This window comes from Malaclemys terrapin, chromosome 10 (genome assembly GCF_027887155.1).
Source record: "Malaclemys terrapin pileata isolate rMalTer1 chromosome 10, rMalTer1.hap1, whole genome shotgun sequence".
NCBI lineage: Eukaryota > Metazoa > Chordata > Testudines > Emydidae > Malaclemys > Malaclemys terrapin.
In genome coordinates this window covers 13801668-13824669 of record NC_071514.1, presented here as the reverse complement: position 1 = coordinate 13824669, position 23002 = coordinate 13801668, and the positions used below count along the sequence as shown (strand labels likewise).

General features: G+C 46.2%; 1 protein-coding gene across 1 annotated transcript in view; it reads right to left on the bottom strand.

The window, feature by feature from the left end:
• AGBL1 (AGBL carboxypeptidase 1) overlaps positions 1–23002 on the bottom strand; it is a 387636-nt gene that overhangs the window by 12685 nt on the left and 351949 nt on the right. The window lies entirely within an intron of this gene.

The window sequence follows — 23002 nt, the reverse complement described above, 5'->3', positions numbered from 1 at the left end:
TTTCTGTTCCCTGAGTGACCAGAGCAGGGGTTGCACTAGTGTAATCAGGAACCTGCTAGAACCAGTTAAGACAGGCAGGAACATTAAGACACCTGGAGCCAATTAAGAACCTGCTAGAATCAATTAGGACAGGCTAGCTAATCAGGGCACCTGAGTTTAAAAAGGACCTCAGTTCAGTTTGTGGTGTGCATGTGAGGAGCTGGGAGCAAGAGGCACAAGGAGCTGAGTGTGAGAAGACATATTGCTGGATGACTGAGGAGTACAAGCATTATCAAACACCAGGAGAAAGGTCCTGTGGTGAGGGTAAAGAAGGTGTTGGAAGGAGGCCATGGGGAAGTAGCCCAGGGAGTTGTAGCTGTCACGCAGCTGTACCAGGATGCACTCTAGACCGCTGCAGTCCACAGGGCCCTGGGCTGGAACCCGGAGTAGGTTCCGCCCAAACCTCCCAACTCCTGATCAGACACAGGAGGAATTGACCTGGACTCTGATTTCTACCAGAGGGGAAGGTCTCTGGGCTGTTACCTGACCCACATGGTGAATCTGTGAGGTGAGCAAATCTGTCAATAAGCGCAGGACCCACCAAGGTAGAGGAGGAACTTTGTCACAATATATATATATATGTTAATGAACACAGGATCAGAGGAATGTGCCTTGCACTGGGAGCAGAAGGTGATCAGATTTGTGATGGAAACACATGAGGTCTCTGCGATCAGAGACAACTTTAGAATTAAGGATGCAAATATTTTTAATTAAAAAAAGAAAATGGGATCAGGCTGAAACTTCTGCCCACAACCTGACCCTAAATCTTCTCTCAAAATATCAATCAAATCTAAACCAAACAAAACCTGAACTTTCACTCATAATCTCAATGGATCCCAAAAGTGATTCAACCTGATTTTTTTTTTCTCCCCAAAATTTGAACCAAACCAAAAAAGTTGCTTAACCTTATTTTTGTGTACAATTTTTTTGCATGCCTCTGCACTTCAGCTTCTCCATACTGTCTGATGTTTGCCTGCCATTAATCACAATGGGTGAACATCACCCTGTGTAGAAGGTTAGCACATGAGTAACATTCAACCTACATCCTACTTTAGTTTTCCAATGAGGCTTAAGTGGAATTTACATAGTGCATAGCTCCTCTGTACAGAGGTGAATGTCTCCCATTAGGAAGAGGAAAGAGAAAAGCAAACTATGTTGCTGCAAGTCTGTGGAGATGGCACTACATCATAAAGAAATCAATGGCAAATGGTAAAGCATCCACTGGAGATGGCATTGCTATTTATTAATAATCTGTACATTATATTTCCTAATTCTTGCATTTGCTGCTACTATGAATAAAAAAAATGACATTTATGGTTTCTGGTTTTAGAGATTGTTTTTTCAGATTTTCTATATTTACTGTGAAGTACATTACAGCTTTTTTTGAGTAAATATAATTTCTTATCATTGTTTAAAAATTGTTTCCCTTGGATTATATACAGAATTGAAATTCTGCATTCCTGGGACTAAATTTCCAGCATGTGGGAGAGAATTTTAGTGTCCATCAGTTCCCAACAGTGCCAATTACTGGAGGGGGAAAAAAAAAGGGGGCAATTTCAATGTATATTTTACAAACACTATTCTTGAATTTTCACTTTATTGGGTTTTATCAGTCATAACTTAAAATCCCAATTACATTATGCCATTAACTCTTGCTATAAAAATGGCTTACTAAAAATGCTAACAGAATGTTAACACAATCACAAATGAAAGGAAATTCTGAGTTAATGCAGCGGCAACACAAACTGACAGAGAACTTGAAAAGTATTCATTTAATCGAAATGGCCTATGTACTTGGATAGATGGAACTAATTAGAGCACAGCTTGTGTAGCAGTGAAACAATCGTTCCATGGAGAACCACCCTGGGCATATAATGTCACCCTCTGATTTAGAGACACGGGTGCTGAAAGGTCTGTTCTTGCTCAGGCAGTATTGAGGTGGAAAGGGGTGTCTATTTATGCATCAAGAAAAAAGGATAGTCTTGTATTAGTGCACTAAATGGGCATTCTAGAAACGGCGGTTCAGTTCCTGACTGTACCACAGTCAGCTGAGGTTATCTGTTTGGGCCTCAGTTATCCATTACCATGGGAATAATACTTATTTTCTTCTACCCTTAGACTGGCTTGTCTTTTTAAATTGTAAATTCTTTGGAGCAGCGACAGGCTCTTCCTAGGTGTGTATACAGCACGTGGGACAATGGGACCTCAATCTAGGAAGGGGCCTCTAGGTGCTACCCTAAGGATAAGAATAATTTATATATATTCACAAATGGGATTGAAGACAGGAATGGAGTGAGGCATAGGCCCTAAAAGCCCATGTCCAGGGCTCCAGCTTCAAGAGTCATGTGGTTACACTTTCCTTTTTATTACAAAAAAATTATAGCTCTCATAATTGCGCAGAAAACCTTGAAAATGTGACTGAGCACAACCAATGCAGTGTCATCTGCCTGAGTTTGCAGACAGTCTGTAACAACAGCTTTTAGGGGGTGATCTGCCCCTTGCATCTTGAAGAGGTGGTAACTCCAAGACCCACTGTTCTGGAGAACCTTGCCAAGACCACCCCAACAGAGGTGAGTGTGTGTGGCCCCTGCATGCTGCCACCTCTGCCTCTCTGGGGAAAAACAATTTCTGCTGTAAATTTTGCTGCCCCTTATGAGAGAGTTCCCATTCCTGGTGGGTTAAGAGGGCCCCCAGGTCTCCTCATGCCGTGGGGGAGGAAAGGGGAGCTGCCACTACCATTCCACATAGCTTGCAGGGCTGTGGTATGGGAGTCGAGCTGGGGGCCGGAGGGCTGTGTCATAGTGTGGCTGAATTGCCTCAATCTGGCCTGACTGAGGACAAAATCTCCCACCAGCAAAGAAAGATTTTAGTACAGAAATTGGCAAATGCCCAGCTCCATTAGGGAAAGTGGTGAATTTTCATGAGTTCACCAGAGACAGGAATGTAGAATCAGAGCCTGAGAAGTGATGGGCCCAGGAGTCCGACTGGAATAAACAGTAGGGAGAGGGGTCCAGCCTCCCCCAGGCTGTATTTCAAAGGGAAATACAATGATGAAAACATCTGGCTGCAGTAAAGTGAGGGGGAGAATATTCAGCCCATGGAAAACCCCTTCAGTTTCGACGAACAATTTGAGATGGTCCAAAAGCGTAACGTGTTGCCAGTCTCTGTTGTGGCCAGCTTGCCCTGTGATTTTGAACTCTCTAACTGGCCTGTCTGTAAATGTTCCACGGTATCAAAGCTAGAAATCAATTTAGGTGTTAGAAAGAGTTAGGAGTTGTGCATTCCAGTGCCATTGGAACCCAAATATCTCCTTGTTTGGAGAAACCTGAATTTCTTGGCATTTGCTTTTATGTTTATGTTTTGCTAGGTCTTCATTTCTTTCCTTTGCTTCAGGGAGCCTTTTATGGCACCCAAATAAAGTGACATCTGCTCTTCTCAGGGTGGTTTCCGTCATCGAGGAGCTGAAACACTAGGAGGGGAGCAGATCGTGAATTATTCTGGACCATAAATTGTTCCCCTAGGCATTGACAAGCCCCAGGAAAATCATAAATACAAACACAAATAGTTGGAATGCAAATATAAATGCTAGAACTTATGCACACACTTCCAGAAAAGAGATCTTTTGGGTAGATTATACCCATTCCTCGCAATCAATCCAAAGAAGAGCTGCTGCACTCCAGGCACCTGGGATGGAGCCCATGGTCTGTTTCTCTTCAGTATAAAATCATTGGTATGTGGTTTTCTCTTGGGATTCTTTTTGTTGTGTCAGTTCTGTCTTGGTGCCGCATGCACTAGCTTTACCCACTGCTGTAGCATGAAGTCTCTGGAAAGCCGTGGCTGTTGCTGAGGGAGAAGGCCAGTTCTGGGTTTGTTCTGGTAGCGGTGGGGAACAGCAATGCAGATTTGGAGCAGCAGAATCAGAGTGCATTTGGTTTTACCCATGGTTTGCCAAGCCTGTGCCGGACTTTCCCCTTTTCTGCATGGTCAACCTGCAGATAAACTATGTCAGATTTAGTGAGACATGATACAGGCAGTTCAGTATCATGGAGAAAAGCATCTCTGAGGCAAGATGGATAATCAGCTTAGCTCCAAAAGCAGACGGTCAAGCAACACTGCCAAGGTGATTTCTAAAATCTATATTTCAGATGTTACCTTAAGCCTTAAACTTTGTTTGAAAACTTCATTAATCTCTCCAGCAGCAGGCTAGCAAAATCCACTCAGATCAGATTAGACCAGCTATCAGTCTAGATGAAAAAAGTAACATACTTAATATATATGAAGTGTTGTACACACTGAAGGGGCAGGAAGGATGATGTTTTATCCTGCAAGGAATCAAAGATGATATTACTGGGCAGTTTTATCAGGACTCTTATAGCCCATTACCTCCCACCAGCAAATGCCTTCTGGATCCCCCAAAGGAGTTGCATATATAATAAAATAATAATAATCTATTTACGGTACAGAGAGCCCTTGCAGCCGGAAGGATTCCAAAGTGTTTTACAACCTGTGGGACAGATCCTTAGCTGGTATCAAATTGGCAATGCTCTACGGAAGTTAATAGAGCCACATTGATTTACACCAGTTGAGGATCCATCCACTCTATGGTAAGATGCAGCAGCTCTTTAAAAGTCATTGCAACAGGTCATGACATTTTAGGACAGGAAGGAAAGATTTCCATATCCAAATGAAGCAACCAGGGGATTTTAAGGGAGGCAGAATGTAATTACCTGAGTTGGAATTTGGCAAGGACACATGTGCTAACACCCTTACTCTGAACTCTGAGGATATCCCTTGATTGGACAATGAGTGAGGAGTGTTACTGTATCATCATCATCAGCAGCAGCACTATAGATATGGTGTCTTTCATGCCAGGATCTCCAGGCAGTTTATAGATATTGGGTTTGATTCACTGCCTGGATTCCACCGATGGAAACTGCCTGGAGAGGGGTAACAATGGTACAAAGCATCTTGCTTTACGGGTGATCTGGCAGTGGAGCTTCTTTACTGGTGCAGTACAGAGAAAGACCACAGATGGCTGGGGAGCGGGCCAGGCACATGACAGAAACATTGGTTCAATGCATCTCTCGGGCAGCCCTTCTATGGAGCCTCACTCATGCCCTTAGGAATGGCTCTCAAAGAAGAGGACAGCAGTGGTACTGCTGCCTACCCTCCCATGGTGTGTGTATACATGCCTGAACTTTCCATGCAACTGTCTCCCTCCCACTGGTCCAGAGAATCAAGCCCATTAATTAAGTATCCCAACACCGCTGCAACATACGGGAGCATTATCCCCATTTCACACATGGAAGGTGACTCCACTAAGGCACAGAGAAGCCAAAAGACTTGTCCAAGGGCACATGACAAGGCCGAACTGGAGCCAGGTGCACAGAACCCAAACCTACCATCTGCTCTAAATACTAGAGAGCACTGCCTCCTTCCATTCCCTGAGATCCTCAGAGACACAATCAAGGAAGAGGAAAAAAGATACTTCTTGAGTAAAATTAAAGTTTTCCAAGCGGTCTCTTCCCTCACAATTTCCAAGCTCCGCTTCCCTCAGAAGTCTGGGTTGCTCTTCTCCCATGCTGTTCCCCATAGTCAGGAAACAGATAACGTTTCACTTCATACAACCGAGGCTCTTCTGCGATGGGGACTGCTCTTTAAACTCAAACCTATCCATTTCCTCTGCTGGAGACTATGACTTTTGATATCTTCACTGTACTGGAAATGGTACACTGATAACAAGCCCTTATTATTACAAGTTGCAACTGTGTAGATAAAAACTTGCTGCTTAAACCCTCTCCTGCCACCAAGCCCTTCTCACCTAACCTGACAGGATTGTATCACTTTCCCTGCATGTGGTGCCCAATCATCCTTGGGGGACTTCATGCCTCCTGAAAGGGACGCAATTGGCACCTACCACGCAAAGCACTTGATTCTCTCACCACAACATTAAGCATCATTACTAGAAAGAGACTGAAGAGTTCACTGCTAATTTCACATTTAATTTGGTGTTTAAAGCCATATATATATAAAATCTCTTTCTCCCCACAAACAGGTACTGGACCCTGAAGGCAACATTGGTAGCGAGCGAAGAGAGTAGTGTGTACAGTTGTTTCTATGAGACTTTACAGGGACACAGGTGGAATGATTTATAAAACATACCGTTAATATACTGCCTGTTACAGGAAGAGGGGAAATTGAACTGCTCGTGGTTAGAGGCTGCTTTGAAGAAGTAATTATGCCGAGGGTGGTTGCTGTAGGAGATGCACTGAGGTTAATTCACTTCTCCTTTCATCTCTGGAGACCTGCTTCCAAGCCTGTTCAGGTCACAAATGGAATGAATTGAGTAGCCCATCTCTGCATCTGTCAAATGGACTTCGGTGCACGTTACAGACTCTATGTGGTTCAGAATGATTGGCAGGCTCTGCTCAGAAAGGGGTGCAGGACTGTCACAGAGCAAACCCATCAGGGCCCTTAGAAGGAATGTGCCCCCCCCCAAGCAATAAGTGCACACACTACACAGAGCACAATGTCCCTGCCACCAGCTCCCCTGAAATGAGGGTGTGTAGTCAGTGAGGGGAGGAGTTCTGAGGTGCGCAGGTGAAAGCAATGCTGCCACAGCAGCTGGTGGAAATGTTACTGTGGAAAAAAGGTAACCAGTGCATGAAGCCTACCACCGTCAGCAGGGATTCCACAGAGCTGAACAACTAGCCATGGAGAGGAGCCCGTGACAGTGAATGCCACAGTCCAGCAAACAGGAACAAGCTGGCAACACGGTAAAGCTGAAGAAATGCCAGAAAAGTGATAAGTACAGGCATGGTGTCAGTGAACAGAAGATGCCCTGGCCTCCAGCAGCACTGTGAGATAGGTCAGAACATCAGCCCAGGCACTCAGGTGGAACATAGTTCTAACCTTCTGAGAAGGCAACTCAGAACAGCCCCAAGTCAATTTGGGCAGTATGCACAAAGCATATATGTGCACATTCCAGAAAGAGTGGGACAGAGCACTCATGGAACTGTGAACACAATTTGGCCTGGTGTGTTTTAAAGAAGAACTAAAAGGCTTTGTGTACCCAAGTCCTGAGTTCAATATTCTGCATTTCTCCTGCTGCCGTTGATAGTCACTAACAAAAGGAATTGAATCCCTTCCACTGCCAGGTGCTAGTGAAGTCATAGCAGGAGCCGGGGATAGAGGACTTCTAAATTCAGGAACAGGCAGTTAGCATTGGATGAAGTGACTTGGAAATGTTTCACTGGCAGGTGGACCTAATTACCCTATTTTAAGTTCAGACTTAGCCTGTTTTCTGTTTCTAACTTAGGGATCTTAAAATTCAATGTTCAGTTAACTTTTCCAGTTTTGCTTCAATTCCCAATGAACCTAGAGATAATTTACTTTGTAACAGAGTGGCTCTGACGTCCCTTCTGTACTGTTAAAGTTGTGCATGCTAACAGGCTCCTTATGACAAGTTTTCTGCCAGCCTTCATGTACATAGCTCCCTGCTATGCCACCAATGACGCATCCATCAGGACTAAAGGACTTTGAACCAGGTGATAACTTGATGATTTTGCTGCAGTTACTAACATCTCTTAAATGTTTAACTGCATGATCAGATGAAGCCTATTGGCTGCTTAATTACTTTTATTTTGGAAGAGGCACTGTGCAGTTCCTTAGAAGTGTGCGTCAAATATTCATAAATGGCAGGCTATCTGAAATATCTATTGGTAGTATTTATTCATAGGGTTTATTTATCAACAGTATCTATCTCTATTTACCTAGCCACCAGAGCTGGCTCTAGGCACCAGCAAAGCAAGCAGGTGCTTGGGGCAGCAAATTTGCAGAGGCACAAGAATCCAGCATGGGAGCTGAGAACCAACAGGGAGCCCTGGGAACTGTAGTTCCTTGGTTAGCACCCTGCCTATAGAGCCAGCCCTGGAGCAGGGAAAGAACTACATTTCCCAGCATTCCCTTGGCTGCAATTAACAGGAAAGGGAGGGGGAAGGAGTGTGGAACTGAAACCTCATGCTGCAGCTTGCTGTAAATGGTAGGGATAGAGCCAGCTCTAGGTTTTTTGCTGCCCCTGGCTCCCCCCGCACTCCTGTGTTGCCCCAGCCCTGGACTCTCCTCCGCCCACACCCCCTGCTACTCCAGCTCTGGCCCCCACCTGCACTCTCCTGCTGTCCCATTCCAGGGCTCTCCCCCCACCTGCATCTCCTGCCACCCCAGCCCTGGCCCCCACCTGCACCCCCTGCTGCCCCAGCCCTGGGCTCTCCACCCACCCACACCCGCACCCCCTGCTGCCCCAGCCCTGGGCTCTCCCGCCACCCGCATCTCCTGCCGCCCCAGCCCTGGGCTCTCCCCCAAAGAAAGAATTGGGCGGACTAAATGGACATTGCACCTCTCTATCTGAAGCCTAGCAAGGCAGGTACGTGGATCCCACTAGAATTTAAAATGAAAAGTAAGGGAGGGGAGGCTCTACTAGACTGAGCAGCTTTAGATACAGTACCAGGCACGTAGGAGGATTTACACTTCTGAGCCATGGAAGCAGAAATTGACTTTTCTTTTCCAGATTTAGCTCATATTCAGAAAGGGAATCCAGCACCTGCCTTCCAGATTTGAACACCCTCAAAATTCAGGAGTGCTCAAGCTCAATTTGGGCAGCTGGTACTTCATTTCTCCCAAATCAAATATACTGATTCACTGTAACTTGCTGTAGGAAAAAGTAGAATAAATTGAGCAAGAAATGCTTCCCAGTGGTTATTAGGACTGGAATTGCTATTTTCAACAGCCACTGCTTTTTTTATTATTATTATTTTTTTTTAGTTTTAGTTTTATTTGTTTAAAAGGAAGATAGTGATATTGCATTGGCAAATTCCCCATAGAAACGAAGAGTGGAACAAAAGAAGAATAAAAGCACCTCAACTTTTCCTCATATATGTAGGACAGTCTTATAATATGCATCCAGATAGCCTTCAATCACACAAGCTGAAAATAGTTCCACTTTACTGCAGTTCTGTAACCATATGGGAACCAATCCTGTCTGTGTTCTGTGCACATCCAAAATTCCTGCTGAATGACCCGCTCTGGGAGCGAGTTACCAGTGACCCATGGCTGGGGCGGCAGGAGGGTGCAGTGGGGTGGGAGGGCAGCCAAAATGTTTTTTGCTTGGGGCAGCAAAAAACCTAGAGCTGGCCCTGCTAACCACAATATTATCTGTTGCCTTATCCGTCTTTCCACAGTCTATCTAACAGTATCCTTCTCTCTGCAACATCTATCCACTATATTTGTCTGTTCAAAGTATCTTTCTATGTATACTCACTGCTTCCACAGTATCTATTTCTTTAATTCTGTCTATATATCCACACTGTGTAATGGACTACAGCTCTCTACAGCACTTTACTATATCTCTCCATAGCATCTGACTATCCCTGCAGTCTGTCTTTCGGTCACACAGCACAATTGCTTAGTCAGGGATTTTGGATCCGAACCTTTCCATTGCGTTTTAGCCATGTCTTGTTCCACAGTCTCCAATTAATTTGTCTGTCTTGCTGGGAAGGGTAGCTATGAGAAAGGAACTGTGTGAGGGCACAAGTACTCAGGGTTAAAGTCTATTTCTAAGGCTTGAATGTCTCCTGCTGCACGTGCTGTTGAAAGGGACGGTGAGTGTACATACACTAATTGATGGAGTTAACTGCACCGAGGGGAAAAGCTGATATAGGATGGTGAATTCTTATTTTCAAGCAGAGAAAAGAGAAGATGCAGTAGTAACTACAGCCTCTCTCTCTCTCTTATCCCCCTTTGTCTCTCTTTCCTTTTTCCTCACTCCTCCTTTCCTCTCTTTCCCTACTTCCACCCCATTCCCTCCTTTTCCTGTCCCCCAGCTCTTCCTCCCTCCATCTGTGTTTGTCCCTCTCCTTCTTCCACATGCTGAATTCTCAAGCTGACAAGGTGCATCCTTATTAAAAATTCACTGCCAAATACATATTAGAAGGGGGTGGGAAATCCATTTAGTAACCCATGATTTACTGTGATCAGACACCACCTGAGCACACCACCACCATAGGGGGTTAAACATGTGACCCACTTCACACCCTTATGAAGGGCTCAATGACTTTCAGCCCTTAAAGAGCCTCTGATTGGGTGAAAAAGTCCCCCGCTGGCACTAGACGTAATAGTCTGATTGACATGGGGATGGACTTTCAGGATCAGGGAGGAAGGGCAAGGAAAACTACCGTTAATTTTGTTTTCCTCTCTACCTCTTCTCATCCAGATGAGTCATGACAAGAACTGCACAAAAGAGGTGCAGGTCACCCGGAACTGATCAGAGAGCCTGTTAAAAATGTCACAAATGTCTGGAGGAAAGAAAAAAGAAAAAAACTACAACAAAGAAGAGCGGGAGGGAAAATACCCCTCCTCCCCCCCGGCTGCCGCCCCCCCTGCCATCTCCCTGAGTTTGGATCCTTAAGCACAGACCCCTGCAGCAGAGCTCGGTAACAGTCCGCAATTTGCAGTCATGAAGTGCCAGCCTGGCTAGATGGCAGGGTAAAACATTTATAAATCAATCCTTAATGAACAGCCTCAGAGTTTTATGACCACATTTAACTGTTTAGAGCTGCTGGAGCTCATGGATGAAAGTATGAGACGGAGACGGTGAGAGAATGCAGGCTACATAGTGTTGTTACAGACGGGCTAAATGCTGCTTTACCTGAGGGAGAACTCATGATTGTTCCCTACAGTGTATTCTCCACTTTTGTGTTCAGTCTAGCTCAAGCAATGGGGTTTCCATCACCTCACCTGAGAGTAGGGTGACCAGATGTCCCAATTTTATAGGGACAGTCCCGATATTTGGGGCTTTGTCTTATATAGGCTCCTATTACTCCCAACCCCCTGTCCAGATTTTTTACACTTGCTGTCTGGGCACCCTACCTGAGAGATGATTCCATAACGTCTCAGAGGTAGGAGATCGCTCGTGATATTCAACCGAAATCTTCCTGTGTTCCATCCCCCTCAGCTGCACCTTTAACAATCCCTATCCTTCGTTGGTGCTTGCATCCTTCACATACTTTGAGACAGTTATCATGCCACCCCACTCACCGGCGCTATCGCTTAGCCCAGTGGCCAGCACATCCCTTGGCCCGTTCCGCTTCCCGCAGCCCCCATTGGCCTGGAGTGGCGAACCGCGGCCAGTGGGAGCTGCGATCGGCCGAACCTGCAGACGTGGCAGGTAAACAAACCGGCCCAGCCCACCAGGGGCTTTCCCTGAACAAGCGGCGGCCCTAGTTTGAGAACCACTGGCTTAGCCAGCCTGCTCATATTTGCTTTTTTAAATCTTTTCTCATAGTTCAATCCTTCTGCATCCCCAATCACTCTGCTCTGAATTTCCACCCGTTGGATGGCACCATTCATGACCACAGCCGAATGCAAATTAGCCCTAGGTGTGACCTGACCATTGTCATACAGAAAAAGAGTTATCAGTTCTCACTGCTCAAACATAAGATGCCTTGGCATGTGCAACTCCAGTTCATTCTTATGTTTGTGCAGTATCTAGCTCGATGGGACCCCACCCCTGCTCAGAATGCTCTGTAGGCTTGGCAGAGTGGTCCCGGTGACATAGCATTTAGTCTAGGAGCCAAGAGCTCCTCCTGTGTTCTAATCCCAGCACTGCTATGTGACTTTGGGCAAATCTCTGTGCCTCTGTTTCTCCTCCCCTCCTTTGTTCGTCTTCTCTAGTTAGACGGGAAACTCTGCTACGCCTCTCTGTGCCTCACTTTTCTCATCTCTAAAATGGGAACAATTGTACTTGCTCACCTGTTTTACAGGGGCGGTTTTGAGGATGGATTACTTAGGGCCAGATTGTGACTGGTCCTTACAGAGAAGTGGAGGACACTCCCTCCTGCACACCTCATACAGGAACATCTCACAGCTGCAGTCTCTATGCTCAGGAGCGTGCAGAGATTGGATTCTCTATGCATCCCCAGGGCTTCGCATTGCCTCAGACCAGGTGAGCAGAGGATGCATGGTCTGCCTCAGCACCTTAGCAGGAAAATACTAATGTCCTCTAATAACAGGAATGCTGCAGCTTGTAATGGTGGCTATTGTCTCCCAAGGAAGCCAAGTGAGCAAGCCGCTGCCATCCAAGGTCAGAGCAGTAGCCATGAAAAGAAGAGGCGGCTGGAAAATGGTAAATGATGGGGGCTGCGGTAACCTATTCAAGAGGTTTCACCCACACAACTCCCCTCTGTGTTCATCTAGATCACAGAGTGAAGACAAAGCGAGCACTGATTGGAACAGGATGTGGAATCTCTCCAAAGGTAGATCATAAGGCACAATCCATCTCTTATGACTGGGCCTATATAATTTACTCATTGTGAGCGGCTGGGTTATGAGGTCTGCCATCAGTGATGAATTATATTTCTGATAAGTCATTCAAAGCTAATGAGAATCCATTATCATTAGCTGCTAAGGAAGAGTAACAGCTCATCAGGAGAGTGGGGGGGTTTCACAATTTCCAAGGAGAGACTTCTGGGCCAGCAGCCACCATGCTATTGAATCTTCTGCTTCATTCAGGGGTTGGTGTTTAATTTGCTGGGGCAAGTTGAGGAGGAAAATGAGAAAGGGAGGAGGCAGAGAAGGAAGCGAAAGAAAAGGTGGTAACCATGTCTGATAAGGCTGTGATTAAATCAAGGTCTCACTCTAATTACACTGCATTTAAATAAACTTAGCCTAGTAAGTAATTGTAATTAAGCCACAATTAAACATGTATTTATATCACCATTTCCTTCCCTGCACAGCTGTCTGTATCTACCTCCTGTTGTTGCTGTCTACCTGCCAAAACCTGAATCTGGCACATGGGACTCCGTGTTTTCTTGGTCGTCTCGGATGGGGGAAGGGTGGAGAAGTGGGGGAGACTCCACAGGTCATTCTGGTGCGATTAGCTGAGAGGCTGTATGGTTCCAAGGTGGGGAAGGCTGCGACCTTTTCCTGAGTGCTGAACTGGTTGCTGGGAGATGTGGAGACATGAAGGAAGTAAAATGGATCTCTCTCCTCTTCTCATAGGAGCCTGAAAACAGATTTGGTGGGTTTTTCCCTTTTCACATTTTGGCCAATATTAAAAGTGATACTAAAATACAAAAGTGCGTGCAGGAGCGTGTTGCCTAGTTGCGAGAGAACATGACTGTGAGTCAGGAGTCCTGGGTTCTATTCCCAGCTCTACCTCCTTTTCAAGGAGGATCACTAGACTTTGATGTGCCTCAGTTTCCCCATGGGGATAATAATATTTACCACCTTTACAAATGTGCTGTAAAGCATATTGAGCTCCTCAGTTGAAAGGCATTAGAACAGGGCAGATGGTTTGGAAGAGACATTGGAATTTCCTTATTGAAGTCTGAAGCTAGGTTCTCATTATGAACCTGAAGGCAATACAGGAAGGGAATGCAAAGCAGGGAAACATAGGACTGGAACAGGGGGCAAAAACTGCTGAAAACAGAAGGTGAGCACAAATCCCAGCGAATGGGATAGTGAGCGTTAATGCAACTTCAATGCCCTGCAGCCTTCCTCCCCAACAGCGATGATGGAAAATGTCTCCACTTGTACCTTTCCCATATCAAAGTTCTAATTAAGGGCTCAGAGAAATATCACCATCACCCTCATCTGTTTTGTGTTCAGCTGTCGAAAGGACACCATGCATCTCCCTGACAGCTAGTCATTACAGCCTCGTATGAGCACCTCACCTTCCACCAGGAGTATTGAGCTGTCTGTTAAATACCCAAGCTGAGCCCCACACTGCACGTTTCTTACATCCAGGGGAGGGGAGCTGCGGAGTGTTACAGACCAGGTGGCCTTGCTGCTGGGCAATTTCCCCAAGGCAAACCACTGGGGATGGGCTGTCTGAATCACTTTGAATTGTTACTATTTAGATCAATTTAGATGAGGGATCAGAAGAGGTTGGGGGAGATTACAGGTATCCAAATATTGGAAAAAGAGTAAATGAAATTAAATATTTCCCTTCTGGCAGCAAGTCTATCATGTCTAGCTATCTTTACCAAAGGGATCAGGAATCCATTTTGCAGCTGGGTGAACTAGCGGTGGTCGTTCAGTGTGAGATCTTATGAGACTTGAACCAACACCCTTCAGGATAACAGTCAAGCACTTCAACCACTCAGATACTGCACCCTATAGTACAGGGGTCGGCAAAGTTGTGCACACGGCTCGCCAGGGTAAGCACCCTGGCGGGCCGGGCCAGTTTTATTTACCTGCTGACGCGGCAGGTTCGGCCGATCGCAGCCCCCACTGGCCGCGGTTCACTGTCCCGGGCCAATGGGGGCGGCGAGAAGCGGCGCGGGCGAGCGATTTGCTGGCCGTGGCTTCTTGCAGCAACCCCTGTGTTAGGTCAAAGTCAAGCTAGAAGCTCTATGGGAGACCTGGGTGTGGGGGGGTGATGGATCTTGCACATGACCTTCTAGTATTATACCAGCTGATTCACTGCTGAATTTTCAACAAGTCCTGTACATTTATCCTGATCTAACAGGACCTCAATCCTTCCTAACTCTCTTCTATTTATATCATACTAGAGGTCATAAGGATTCAGGGTTCCATCATTCCTTGTTATAACTGTAATTGTATAGTGTGGTAAATATATACGGTGCTTTACAACAGACCGAACACAGAAGAAAATCCCTGCTCATACTGCAAGACACAGAAAGGCCTGTGTAAATACGGGACAATGCAATATAAACAAAAGCACTTTTTGTTATAACAGCATCCAGAAGTGGCTATTAAAGCTCGCCGGGCCTATCTGATCTCACCATGTCGTATGTGACCGTTACAGATCACAGTTTCTGCAAAGAGCAAATATTCACTCCCTCTCCCGCCCTCCCTCACACATTTTCTCTTTTCCTCATGAATAACTTGTCTCAGCTAGGGCTCTACAACAGGTATTAGTGGACGGAACAATACAGGCATCTTAAGCTTGGTTTTGTGATATGATAGTAGTCGATCTGATCTTGTGTGATTTGCCATGTCACAGAATACAGATCCCATGTCTGTGGCTCTCAATTTCCTTCCAATCCTTTCTTTACCATACAAACCTCAGTTCCAGCTCCAGAAATCAGAGACAAGAGCAATACAATTGGAGTGGCACTTATCAGAGGGAGAACTGGACGTTCCTTTCCCTACAAGCTCTTGCTTCAGAATAACTGATTATTACATTCACAGGGGGAAGTTCAGCAATATGGTTTGCCCATAATCAATCAGTCACCATCCCCATCTTTACCTCACCCCAAATCCTTACCATATAAATCTAGGAAGAAAAAAGCTGAAGTCCACCTCCCAGGGTCTTTACAGAGTCCCTGGCTTCCCTCACAAGGTTCTGTTGCTTACGAGCTTTTTACTTAGAAGCCACAGAAAGAAAATCCATTTAGTGTAAGGCACCCAAATGGCAGCCCCAGGGCCAGCTGCTGCCCACTGAGAACTAGACCACCTGTGACCACCTTCCACTTTGCCGAATGTTTGATATGGAGGTGGAGCTAGTGGAGGTTAATGATTCTGACATATCAATGTCCAAGCCTGTTCTTTCTCTCTAAATGGCTCTGTGAATGCCTTGGGCATTTTGCTTTCACTGCTCACGAATACAAGTCTGCAAGTAATTTTGTTCAGCTATTAAAGCACATATAAGAATACAAGCAATTATTAGCCCTATGTGCATGCATCTTTTATTCCTAAAATGTAAATACCTTTATTGACAAATCAGAGGTGGTTTCCAAGTCCCTTGCAAGCTGCCAAGGGTGAACCTCGTTTGTTGCAAAGTTTGGACATCCAGGGGTGCAAGAAGATTTTAACTCTTAACGGCATGGTACCGACCGCCCGACCCTGCCCCCCCTCACAAAAATGTTCCATGACTAGAGTCCTGTGCGGATACAAATTTATACCCGCGGATGCGGATATCTGTGGATAGAAATCACAGGGCTCTCTCGGGAACTGCAGCAGCAAAAGGAACAGAACGTGGGGCCATCACTCCGGGAGCCAGCACCCCGCGCCGGCAGCTCCTCCGGTGCGACCGTACCGCCCCCAGCCCTGTCCTCCGGTGGGGCTGTATGGACCCCAGACAGGAGACACAGCTGCGTGGAAGGGCTGGGGGCGGGGCTGGGGGTGGCACAGCTGCGTTGGAAGAGCTACCAGTGCGGGGCGCTGGCTCCTGGGAGCAGCGGCCCCACATTCTGCTTCTTTCACTACTGCAGTTCCCCGGAGAGCCCTGCGGTTCAGTGGATACCAATTTCTATCCTCTGATATCCGCATCTGCAGGTATAAATTTGCATTTGTGCAGGGCTCTACAATTCATCCTTGAAAATGTGTCTTTCTGGTACGGCGGACCGACAATCAATGTCTTAATGGTACAGCGTACCTGACCATACCAGCTTACTTGGCACACTGTGGACACCCCAACCTACTGCATACTCAGGGCCAGATTTCCAGGAGTGTGTGTGCCTTCAGTTGCTCAATTTATTTGTGTAACTGCATGCAAACTCACAGTAACTGCCTGTGCAAATAGCCAGTTCGACCCCTGACTGCTCATCTGTGCTCATAATTGATGCGACTGGACATGGACTCACAGGAACTGCACCCACAATTGTGCAAACACACACTTATTAAAACCTGGCCATTCAATAATGAATACTCACCCTTGCTTTGACTTTTGGTGGCCTTTGAGTCAAAATGAGCCATCAGAGAGACTGAAAAAATGAATGCACAGCCCCCTCCCTACGTTTATACTGCACTATCCTTTAATGGAAGTGTTTCAGAAAACGGGGATCACTCACTTCCCCACCAGTCTTCCTTTGAAGTCCAATCACTTTTTTCTGCTATGGCAATTCTCATGCTCCTAGTACTTGACCCTGTGCCACTGAGTCAAGGGGAGTTTTTCCAATTACTTCATTGAGAGAAGGACCAGGGCCCTAGATACTGTCCAGGAGGTGAGCCCCAGATATGCTCTCAGAATGCCAGGAGCAGAAGGACCTGCTATGCATGTGAAGATGGAGGCAAAGAGGTATGAGATATGATCCTTCATCCAGGATGCAGATGAGTTCTCTGAGCAGAAAACTAAATGGAAAAAAGTTGCCTGATGCATCACATGTCATCTTTGCTGTCATTCAGATGCTTTAATTACCCTTAAATCAAGAGCAATAGCTTCCCCGGCCCTGGAATATGTGCTGTCTGTCTCCTTATACACATAATAAGGCCTACAGGGATTTCAAAGACTTTAGCCTTGCGTGTCTCACTGCTCTGATCCTTAGGTTTCTTTTTGCATAAAATCAGCTGAAAATCATCGAAAGGCACAACTTTATTTTCATAAATCCCCATTCTGCTTTACCAAGCCCCTTCTGAGTCAATGAATGCCCAAGACTGCTATTCGGATTCCCTTGCACAGAGTAGATTTGTGTCCTGCTGTTTCTGTAGGTGATGCAACTTGTTATGTTGTTTGTACTCCGGTCATATATAGCTACAGCAGCAGCAACAACCTTGCCATATTTAGAATTTACATGTAATTACATATATAGATGGGAAAACTGGTTCGGGGAAAAAATAAACCAGCCACCAATCTCAGCCCAAGTTTCAAATCTAAATTAACTCCTCCCAGACGGTTTTATGGTTTGAAAAAGTTTGTGTGAGCTTCCTCACTTCTCTCCCATCTCCAACCCCACTTCAGGTACTTAAAGTAGCTGCCTTTTGCTGCTTGTCATTCAGGATGAATGTATATGCCATGATGTATCATGTCATTGCAATGAAATATCTGCAGTTCAGTGACGCAATGTGTTATTTAAATCAGTAGTTCTCAAAGCCGGTCCGCCGCTTGTTCAGGGAAAGCCCCTGGTGGGCCGGCCCAGTTTGTTTACCTGCTGCGTCCGCAGGTTCGGCCGATCACAGCTCCCACTGGCCGCGGTTCACCGTCCCAGGCCAATGGGGGCTGCAGGAAGCGGCGCAGGCCGAGGGATGTGCTGGCCACGGCTTCCAGCAGCTCCCATTGGCATGGAACGGCGAACCGCGGCCAGTGGGAGCCGCGATTGGCCGAACCTGCGGACGCAGCAGATAAACAAACCGGCCCAGCCCGCCAGGGGCTTTCCCTGAACAAGCGGTGGACAGGTTTTGAGAACCACTGCTTTAAATGACACCTCCCAATAGGATGTTGCGACGGGGTGCATCAGCCCTGCACTGGTATAGCAGGGGTTAACCCTTCTCTCTTAGCCAAGGAGGCCACACACCCCTAGGTCTGCTGGGCATGCGCCAGCTGGAAGTAGGATATAAAAGCCATCAGAGCAGCTCAGACTGGGGTTGACTGCCGGTGGGGAAGGAGGTGTGTCACCAGGTCGGGAGCCTCGCAAGAACGAAGGGGGGAGTCCACGGAAGCACCCAGTGCAAGGGACCTAATCGGGGCAACCGCTACATGGAGCAGAGATGACCCACTGGGTGGACGGAGCGCCCCTCAGGCCGCCGCACCCACAGGGGGAAATCATGATCGGTGTATCAGCCCCACGACACATGAGGATGATGTTGAACAGTTGTGAAGCATTTGGGGGAACCTTTAAATGATCTTAGAAATGCTCACTGAAGAAGACTGACCCATACCAATGAAATCTATATATTCCTGTAAAGTTCAGAATCGGTGGCAACCCTGTTGGTGAGGACAAATTGTGTGAATTTGATGCTGTGGAAAATGGGGAGTCAGTGAAAGGATTCAAACAGGCGTGTGCCATGGTCTGATCTATGAGCCAGGGAGATACAGCTTTAGCAGCAATATGTGGGGTGAACTGGGAGATGGAGGTATCAATAATCAATAGGGCAGTGACCAGGGCACAGGTAAGTGCTTTACCTGTCAGCAGAGAAAGAAAGGGTTAGGTTCTAGATATAAACAGCCAGCCAAATCTCAGCAAAGAGAGCTATGAACTGCCCTACCTTCCCATGTGGAGTTGCCAAAGGAAAGGGCCCCTTAGGAGTTGGATGGAGCTAGCAGGCAAAGAGAATTTGTGGAGCCAAGGTTCTCAAAAGTCAGTTGGAGTCAAAATGGGCTCGGAGGTTTTGGGCAAACAGAAGGATGGAGTTTGGGGCAAGACACCTATTTAGACTGGAGAAGGACTCAGATAAGCTTTGGCACTTGTCTGAATGGAACCAATGGAGGTTCCCCCATCTCTTATAGCATCAACATTCTGATTGGCCTACAACAGCAGTTATTCAAGCAGCCTTTCTTTACTGACGAATTGGGTTTGAACCTAGGTTAGCTCACTAAGGAAAGTAGTCATGGTAGTCTTGAACCAGTCCCAAACAGATTTCTGTCCCCATCACAAAATCAGAGGTGTGACGTGTCAGTCCTTGCTTCCACCCGAGTCTGGAATGGACAGTGGAAAGGGCGGTAGGGCCAAACTGAGGTATGCTGACAGAGTTGTGTGTATGGGTCCCAGACTGGAACAGCAAGCGGTGTGTGGCGTAAGGATGGAGGTGCATTAGCAGAGCCATGTGGGGAAGCTTATACATCTTCTGTGCACACACTAGTGCCTACCTCTACCTAGTAATACTATTCACCTCCCAGTTTGAGTTCTAAATTAACACTCAAATTAATAAAAATACACCACTGCCTATCTAAGTGTTGAGGGTGGACTAGGATGATTGACCTCACGTGTTTATCAGGATAGGAGTGGTGCATAATTTCTTTAAAGCTTTGTCTTTGAGCGATGATCCCCACCTCTCCAGGTGAAGGAAGGGGTGTGGGTGTGGGTACAACTTTTTCAGACTTCGGTGCCTAATGTTAGACAACTAAATTCCTGTTTGGCTTGACTTTCCCAGCACTCAGAAACTCCACTGAAATCAGTAAGAGCAGCAGGAGCTCAGCACCTCCGAAACCCATGTCACTGATAAGTAGGTGTCTGAGTAAGGATTTTGGTGTCTAACTTCAGGCGCCCACCTTTGCATATTTTGGCTGTCTATTTTTTGTACAGGCTCATGCAGTAAGTACCGTATCTGTTCTCTGTCCTTGCTGTGTGTCTTAGAAGCCTCCTGTTCTCCAGCTATGATTCATTTCTGAATAATTTCATGAAAGGCAAACAGCAGGTTTTCAGTTTCACACACTTGTCAGATATCGCTGGGTACTTCATCATTTGGAGGTGATTTTCCCCCCACTTGTTCCAGTCCCCTCCTTCCTTCCCTCACACGCAAAACCATTGCCCCAGTGTTCTGACCCCTCAATGCTTGCAAATCATTTTAAGTAGGAGAGAGCCAAGCCTTGGCTTTGTGCTTGATGCATTTTGTTTAAGTTGCTCGTGCTGTTCCAACATCTGTCATATCCTCCACAGCAGTGCAATCAAACTGTCAGGGTTGAGTGAAGTTTTGCTGATCCAATCTGCTCCTTCTGTGAGTCTTGTCAAAAGCATCGTGATGGGAAGGATACAGCAGTATGCTCTTTAAACAACAGATCTTATTTTTGCACATTAGGGGAGCCGTTATTGTTTGTTTCTTTTAAGCTTGCAAAGAGTGCACTTTTCTCGCAAAAAGTGCTCAAATATGGTTGCAATCACAAGCAACATTGCACTTCCCTGACTCTCCTGCTCTCCAAAGGCTTCTCGGTTTTACAGTTGATCTTCCTTTGTGAAGCCAAAACACGTAAATATTTTTCAATCTTGCTTGTGTCTGTAATTCCACCACATATCTTCAAAGCACCCACGAGGAAGTAATTTCCTGGATCCTGCATTATCACTAACGAGGCAATTAAGACAAAGGGTGGAGGTGGGGGAGTCTTGTTTTAATAAGCTCCCTTTAGGATACTGCACCGAAAATTGCCAGATGAATGCTAGTCACTGTTAACGATACCAAGAGAATCACTATTGATACTAATATTACTAATCACCTCCCCTAAAAGGAGGTGATTGGCAGTCATCAGTTAAAAGGTAAATACCTTTCATGTCACCTTACATCTTAATAACTGAAAAACTCAAGAAAAAGAAGGATTCCATTTATGCTCTGTTAATACACGGCATGTATTTTTAATCAGTTTGCCAGCATGATGCACCTTCTCTCTCCTAACTAAAGCCTTAAACTCTGACTGTGTAATGAAACCTTAGGATTTCTTCATTTAATAGAAGGAATCTGAACCCGAGGTGAATAGCGCAGCTGTGCCCAACTTCTGTGTTGGCCCTGTAGCCTATGGCTCCCCCATCAAGGCAGAAAGCCTTCTAATTACAGCAAAGTGCCAATGAAAATGGACCCTAGCATGCTACTGTGCCCCTTTTCTCTGATAGTTATATCGGCCAATGATTCCTGCAGAGACAGAAAAGCAAGGTCAGAAAGGATTTTTTTTAAATGAATCAAAGCCTAAAATAATAGAATTGGATCCCTAAGGGGCTATGGTGCATTTGCTTCTTCAATAATCTCCATCCCCACAGCCTGCATGAAAACATGTTCCTACCAACTTTCTATGATCTGACTTCGTTGTTCTCCAAAGCATCCCAGCTGGTCGATGGGGTGTGTTTCCCCCGGGACAAAGAAAAACACTTCAAGTGCACCTAGAGGGGAACCGCTGGCTATGTCTAGACCTCTCGAAAAGGAGAAGACTGTGGTTAAACTTTCCAAATGGAATGAGTTTAAAAAAAATAGTATTTTAAAACAACGGAGTTAAAAGTAACTGTTTCATTTACTGAGCCTCTGTAGCTTTAGTTCATGGTTCTGAGATTCCCAAGCCATGAGTGATGACTAAGACTAAGATTTTGTCATGGATATTTTTAGTAAAAGCCATGGATAGGTCATGGGCAATAAAGAAAAAATCAGGAAGCCCTTGACCTGTCCCTGACTTTTACTAAAAATATTCATGAGAAAATGGGAAGCCGCTGGGTATCTGCAGGGGCCTGCTTGGAACTCCAGGGTCCCACTCCACCTGTGGATTGGAGCTGCAGCAGGTCCCCCTGCTGCCCATGGGGGCCGGGGAGTTGTAGGGATCCCCCTGCTGCCCGTGGGGGTCGGGGAGTTATGAAAAATCCCCCTGCTGCCCATGGGGGCCGGGGAGTTGTGGGGATCCCCCTGCTGTCTGTGGGGGCTGGGGAGTTGTGGGGATCACCCTGCCGCTCGTACTGGCTCAAAGCTCAGGGGCCACTCCGCCTCAGGTGGCGGGGGTACCCCACAGCTCCCTGCCCCTGCGGGAGGTGGTAGGACCATGCAGCTCCCAGCAGTTGAGGGGTGAAATCGTGGAGGTCTTTGGAAGTCACAGAATCCATGACTTCCATGACAAAATCGTATCCTTAGTGATGACATCATTATGACAAAGTAATGTGAAAAATGCAACTCCCTGTCTGATTCACGTGCTTGTACTGTCCCTGACTGTTACAAGAGAAACAGAGAACCCTGAATCTAGGTCTTGGCAGGTAAAGAGGTTTTCAGCTCACATTTAGAATAACTAACACCGCAAAACAGACCTTTGGTGCTGACCTCTAGTCTAAGCCCTTTGCGAAAGAGGGTTGTTATGGGGTTTGCTTGAAGTGCCCTGGTGATTGTGTGTGGAACTAGGATAGACCCTGAATGCTGTTTTCCCTTTTCCCTTCCTTTAGCTTATGCCATACCTGCTCTGTAGCCCATGCTTTGGCTATTAAAGCTCACAAAGCACCTCATTAGCATGACCACAACCTCTGTGCCACTGAAACAAAAGGAAGGGACAATCACGGTGGACAAGCACATTTCTAAACAGCTGTTTTAAATGACCAGAACACCCAATCCAAAACAACAAGGGAAAAAAGCAATGGGGACTTCTCAAAGGGAAACTTGGGTAGTCTGTGAAATGTGGAGGCAGTAGACTACTTGAACCAGGGAATGCTGCAGCAACTACTGCTGATATACTTCCTCATGCTGCGCTAACATCTGGACCTGACTTCACTTGATACTGAAACTGGTTTTGGATCATTTCTGTGTGCTACAATGGGGTCCAATTGGGAAGTTTTGG